The following is a 6,857-nucleotide window of genomic DNA, read 5'->3' as shown; positions in this document are numbered from 1 at the left end:
GCAATGGGTTCCGAGCCACCCGTGCATCAGGGGAAGGCTGAGTAAGAGCGTGAGAGCCACGGCAGCGCGGGAACCACACCGGCCTTCTCATGTGGTCCGGGGGGCCCCAGCACCACCAATACCACGAAGACCAGAATGACTCTCCCCACCCACAGCCAAACCAGAAACGTCCTGCTCACCCTGCCCTGTCATCAGAGGGGACTGTCAGCTGCTGTCTGACATCCTGCGTGCTTTGGCTCCTACCCCAGTCTGACCAGTGCAACTGTCCCAGGCCCTCTTTCTGGCTGGTGACAGCTCACTGCGGTGCACACGCCCAGAGACTGCGTGGCCCAGGTGGTGGGAGGCAGAGAGGGAGGGGAGACAAAGGTGGACAGAAAGATGAAGGGAGAGGGGGACAGAGGGAGGGAGGCACTGGCTCACTGCGAGGAGAGAAGAGCGGAAGAGAGAAGGGGAAAGATGCGTGGAGGGAAGGAGGAAGAGAGAGGGAACCCCAGGAAAGGAAACGGGAACCCCAGGGCAGACCCCGACCTCACCCATGCTGGGCCGAGGCCCCTGCCCCGGAGCTAGTATTTCTAAGGATGGCCTCAGCTAGAGCAGGGCTCTGAGGCTGCCAGGAATCTAGCCCGGGCCTGCTGAGCGCTCTCCAGTGTCAGCGTTATCCATCAGACTCAGAGCAGGAATCCGCACTTTGAAGAACCCAGCCTTGCCTACAGAAAAGATCCCCGAGATTGTTACCCGTTCAGACCTTGCCAGACAAAGGGAGACACCCAGGTTTCTAACCAGAGGGACTTTGGTTAGCTCCAGTAAATGGGAAGATTAAAATCAGTGTAATTTAAACTCTGTCTCCCCAGAGGAGTCCAGCATCACAGGCTGCCAAAAACGTGCCCATGACCTTGATGTGTCAAGTCGAGTTACCTGTAAAAAGAGGGCCATCGACAAAGTTGTGTCTCTACCCCCACCCCCTCTCTGGCCGGTTTTTGAAAACTTAGAACCACTAGGTTCCATCTGTGAAACCATCCTGTGTTTCTATAAGGTCACGGTTTTTTGGGAGCTTAAAGTAAAGACTGCCTAAATATCCGAAGACATGATTTTTCTTAGCCCACCCTGAGCCGCTGTGGTTGGCACTGTTTTCCGTGCCCGTTCTTGCCCTGCACTGAAATTCTTTCGCATCCCTTTGCTCTCTGTAGTTATGATGGGGTTTTTGTACACAACCTCATGGTTCAGATCTCTCCCCCAGCATCACTGTTAGAGGAAGAAATCCCAGAATGCTGGATAGGGGAAGCAAGTGGGCAGAGAATTGGAAATGAGTAGTGAAAAATAGCTAGCTACTCCTGGTAAAGAAAAATCCTTTACAGTAACAGGAATGTTTAACAGACAAAATACCTTCCAAATATGCAAATCTGTGTTTATCTCGGAGAATTCTGCAGGGAACAAATCCGTAGCATTAGCAATTACGACTTAGCTCTGAAGTTTTCTTCTCCCACCCCGTAATGCTTATAAACATCAATATAGCTTAGAGCTTCATGTTAAACTGTTTTTCTCCTACTTCTTTTAAGAGTTATTTGTCTAACATGCTTTTATTATCCTAGATGATGTGATTTGGAAAGAAAGCATTAATTCTCTTATCAGCTCTGTTGCCTTCCCAGTTGTTCAGAGAATTGAGCTGCACTAGTAGTAGTTCACGAAGGAAGCAGCATTACGCGGAGAGCTCATTGCGCATCAGACTGAACGACTTCTAAACCGTGGCTACCCAGGCAAAGGGGATTGGCAGTTAGCATTTATGCGGCAAATGTATTGTAAGACCGTGGCAGGCAACAGAAACCAGGCACCTTCACACGCTGCCACCTCCCAGCTAGTCCCTTTGTGTCATCTAAATTTTTGAGGCACAAGGTGCCATAGCTCTTCTTTCTAATCTGCTGGTTGAATCTGGGTTCACGGACTAGTGTTCCTCGGGGGAGGAGTTTTGAGAGGTAGCTGGTATTTACTATAGATAAATAATATATATTCTGTCCTCCGTTCTTCCACTGATGTCTTCCTTCCTTCCTTCCTTCCTTCATTCAAGAGAGACGGGCAGACTGACTCTCTGACTGCAGCGTGCCAGGCCCGGCCAGGTTTGGGCACCTTTGGAGCTATTTCTGACTCTTAACGTGTATCACGTACATGATCGCGTTAGAATAATGTCAACTATAACCTTGTCAAAACAACTAGTCTGTGGGGTGTCCTTGGCATACACTGCTAATGTGTGATTATTTTCTAATGAGCTTCATGATAAATTAGATGCTGGCAGCTCAAATGGGATGGCTGGGTGAGGGGATGCTTCCATCCCATACGGTCACGGACTCATTTATTCTGCACACGTCTCCTGAACACCTACTGTGTGTCACTGTGAAGGGCCAGTCTTTCCCCTTCTACCTCCTGAGTGACTTCAGAAGCTTGTCTAAACCTCACTGCTTTTCATAACACGTGCCTCACCCAGGTGCGTCCCGCCCTCCCCTGGCCCCTCGTCTTCCCATTCAATTACCACTCAGTTCCCTTGAATCAGTGGTCTTCATTGTCTCCATCCTGTGTGTCCTTTTCTTCCCCAGCCAGCACAGAATCCATCATGTACCATTTCTGTAGTATGCTCTGTCCTGTCTCTTTCTTGCTCCCTCCCCGTTATCCTCTCTCCCTCCACAGTTTTGGCCTTGGCGACCCGCTGGTATTGTCCCAGAAGCGAACACACACACACACACACTCACACTCCTGGGGGTGCTCTCAGAACCATGCCTTGTTGGCAGCTCTGCATTCCGGACTCCATGAAGCAAGTCCTCCTGGGCTCCTCAGCCCCAGTGTGTGTGCTTTCTGATTTCTGCCATTGACCACACCGACGACACACTACTAATGCGTGTGTCTCCATATGCCAACATTCCATCCCAGTAGACGATCTAATTTTCCTTTTTACTGTCAAGGTGGGGGTCACGTGACTCATGAAACGTCCCTTCTTGAGACTCAGAATTTGCAGCATGTTTTCTTCTCTGATCATCTCCTTAGTCTGCAAAATGGAAGGAATTCTCAGTTTTTTGAGCAGCTGCCATATTCCTGGCGGTGTAATCAATTACTCATATGTAGACTCTGTGTCCTTCCATAGCTCATGACCCTAGTCATTCATTCAGCAAGCTTTTGGATGGTCAGTGTCCAGTATTGTTAGGGTTTAGTCAAGCAGTGATAGGATATTCTTGACCTAGGGGGAGGACATGTTTAGTCAGAATCATGATAAAATATGCCCGATCTTTGGCCAACATAAAAATAAAGTTCATCTAGAGTACTTAGGGAGAAGTATATCTCCTCTCTAAAAGTAACATTTGAGCTGGGTTTCCAAGCATTCATTGTTTATGGACCGCAATCGTAGAAAGGGGGTCTCCAGCAAGAAGAGAATAGCATATGAAGAAATACAAAAGGGAAGCAGCAAGTAATGGAGAGTAGTGTCGGGTCAGTGGAAAGGGTGGGAGGAAAGAAGTCTGGGAAGTTATACAAGGGGCCTTTTCTCCAAGCAAAGGAATTGAGATTATCCCCTGAGACCAGGGGAGTTTGGGAGGTTTGCAAGCCAGGGAGTGGCCTGATGAGATTGGCTTTTGTTTTGAAATGATAGATATGGTAGTGGCAGAAGGTCACTGAGTATTGCAGGCGAGAGGTGATGGCCATTGGATGGCCATGGGGATGAGGGAGAGAAAGGGAATAATAAGTCTGACACACAAGACTAAAAAAGACCAGGTCGCTGTGGACAACTAAGCGTGCAAAGAGATGACAGTAACTTTTTCCTGATCAAGGAAGGGAGCAGTTTTGAGGAAAGATGGTTTAGTTTTGCACATGTTGGAAGGAATCTAAGGAATTTTAAGGAATCTAATGAACTTTAAGTGGTGGGAATAACCAATAAAGAGAGAAGTAGTCAGGGATGCAATCTGGAGTAATTAGGGAATGGGGCAGGGGGCGTAAAGCAAATATACAGGGTACGGGGGAATCTTACAGAGCAGCAGTATTGAATGTGTGGTTAGTGATAGTAAAGTCACACATCCCCTGGTCTGTCTGTCACAAATGCTGCCTCCAGGGTTCTACCCCAGCCCTTCTTGCGCTGGATCTGGGTGAAGCCCTTCATTCTAATTGGCTGCAGAGCTTAGGAACTACCCTAGCCTGAAAAATGGAGAATCCACGGTACAGACAGTTGAAAGTAGGAGATAAAAACTTGGGAGACCAAAGCCTTTCAAGATGCTTACCTGAATAGGAGAAGGAGGTTGAAGGGTGGGCAAAGCAAGAGCAGACAGGTACCCTGAAAATGACTATTTTGGGTCCGAATACCTTGGATATATGTAGAGGTTACAGTGAGGGAGCCCGTAGAGAGGGGGTTAGTGTTGACGAGATGGTAGTTGGTGGGTGAGGGTCTGGGTTTAGGATTGGAGAAGATGAACACCCTCTTAATCTCAGAAGGAAAAGAGAAAAGGGAAGAAGGATGAAGATGCTTGATGTTGGGTGGGGAATTCCCTCTTGCCTTCTCTGTCATCTTATCAAACTCCGGCTCTCTAAACCACTTGAAACCACCAACCACCCCTTCCTTCTTGAAACTCCCTTCTACCTTCTGTGTCACTCTCGAGAGCTCTGTCCCTGACCGCGCCTCTGTAGTGTAATGGACAGAGACTGGATGTCTTTGATGTTTGAATCCTTGTCTACTAGCTTCATGTGTGTATGTATATTAATACTTTCCAATCTTTGGTGTTTTCTTCTTTAAAAGTGGAGGTTATATGGACCCCACAGAGTAACTGTGAGGATAGAACTTAGCACTCAGTAAATGTCTCTCTTCCTGTTTCCTAAATATAAGAATTGACTAGGACCTTTCCCCTCCCCTCTCAGTCTTATCCACCTCCTTTGAACTGTGGCCTCTGTACTAATGGCTCCCCACCAGCCTGTGTTTTCACTTCTGTTTCTCTCCTGAGAGCAACCTTTTCCCCTCACTTGGCTGTTCTCACAAGAGCATCATTATTCTCCCAATTACGTGGGCTAGAAATCTGAGAACCTTCATTGATGCCGGCTAAGCCCTTAGAATCAACTCCCAGCTTATCAGTTCTAGTGGCACAGTATCTCATTCATTCATTCATCTGGCATTGAATTATTTATCAAACTGCCTAGTACCCTGTTGGGTACAAAACACGATCCCTGGCTTACAGTTAAGCATTCCGAAAATTAGAATGCAGTGTACTGATTGCTCTGCAAAAGTTTAGTACAAAACTTGATGAGACCCTGTGGGAGAATGCCTACCCTTGGTGGGGAAGGTAGTCTGTAAAAGCTTCTTGGCTTGAACTGAATTTTGAGATTCAATAGGATTTAGCTCCTTAAAGATTCATGGCAGGGTACAGAGGTAGAGGGAGCCTGTGGCTACAGGTACAGAGACATTAGAGTTCCTTCTTGAGGGTGGCCACATTTTAGAGAGGGAAGGAGAAGCGAGACAGAGGGTAGTGGGACAGCCAGATCATGAGGAGCTGTGTGCCTAGGCCAGTGCCGTGCAACAGAAATAAAAGAACCTTGGAAGGATTTTATGTTTTCTATTAGCCACATTTCAAAAGGTGAGAAAGAATCTGGCGTAAATTATAATAGTACTTTATTTAATCCAATCTATCCAAAATATTCCAACATATAATCAGTATTAAAAATTTATGAAAGACACATTCTACAGTCTTGTCTTGCATACTAAGTCTGAAAAATCATCTCATTTTGGATGTTAAAATTTCATCAGAAATACTTGATCTGGATTTAAATTTCACAAAACTCATCATTGAATAAATAGATTAGGAGCTTCACATACCCAAGTTGTTCAACACGTACTTAAAAGTTTTCCAGTAGTGGAACCGAGGATCATTTTTAAAATGTAAATTTAAGCTAATTTGCATTAAAATTGCACATGTATTAAAAATCCAGTTCTGTTGCGCTGGACAGATTCTAAGTGCTGAATAGGCCTCATGTGGCCAGTGACGTTTTCGTGTTGCTTGTGGGACTCCCCTCTTGAGGCCGTAGAGACCCATGGAAACAAGAGAGGTGACAGGATCAGACGTGCTACTGTGTGGCCAGCCGAGGATATGGGTTAATTTGGAGTCACAGCGGGATGGTGGCCTGCTTCAAAGCAGAGGTGTGGAGAAGTGAGATATTACTAACATAAATAGAAGGGGCAGTGGATGGGAATTGCTAATATGGGAAATCAAAGAGAAGGAAGACCGTCAGATAATTCCCGATTTGGAATGTGAATCCCTTTCCCTGAAAACCTCTGGCTTGGGTTTGGATGGAGAAGAAGTAGGTGACCCCAGTTTGAGATGAGCTCAAGGTTGTTTTAGGACATCAAGGTAGAAATGTCCAGAAGGTTGTAGGAGTAGGGGTCTGCAGCTCTGGGAAGATAGTTTGGTTGGCAAAAATGATTTGGGAGTCACAGGGTAGAGGCAGACATGAGGCGAAGGCACGGGAAGGATAAGGCCTTCCAGGGGTCAGGGGTCAGCAAACAACAGTCCTGTGTGCCAAACCCAGCTGCCTCCTATCTTACCAGAACTCAGCCACACTCATTTGTCCATTTTTATTCCTGGCTGCGTTTGTGCCCCAGCAGAAGTACTGCTCTGAGGAGTTGGGACACAGACCTTGTGGCGTACAATGTGTCACAAAAAGCAGCTTTTCGGCCGTTTCCGGAAAAAGTTTTCCGCCCTTAGCTTTAGCGTTTGGGAGCACCAAGGATGGAACTCTAGGCAAGGTGAAACATTTAAGAATGAGCAGGGGACGTTAAAGCTCATTAAAAAGTGAGAAGGAGCCACCAGATGTGTAGGCAGAGAACCGCTCAGAGCAGGAAGACC

The 6,857-nt window shown here is 46.8% G+C and overlaps 1 protein-coding gene across 9 annotated transcripts in view; it reads left to right on the top strand.

The window, feature by feature from the left end:
- The window catches only part of FOXP1 (forkhead box P1), a 453,072-nt gene that overhangs the window by 194,245 nt on the left and 251,970 nt on the right, over nucleotides 1-6,857 (top strand). The window lies entirely within an intron of this gene.

The sequence above is a fragment of the Mustela lutreola genome, chromosome 2, assembly GCF_030435805.1.
Source record: "Mustela lutreola isolate mMusLut2 chromosome 2, mMusLut2.pri, whole genome shotgun sequence".
In the NCBI taxonomy this organism is placed as follows: Eukaryota; Metazoa; Chordata; class Mammalia; order Carnivora; family Mustelidae; genus Mustela; species Mustela lutreola.
The sequence above is the reverse complement of the archived record's forward strand: the minus strand, read 5'-3'. Positions and strand labels throughout refer to the sequence as shown.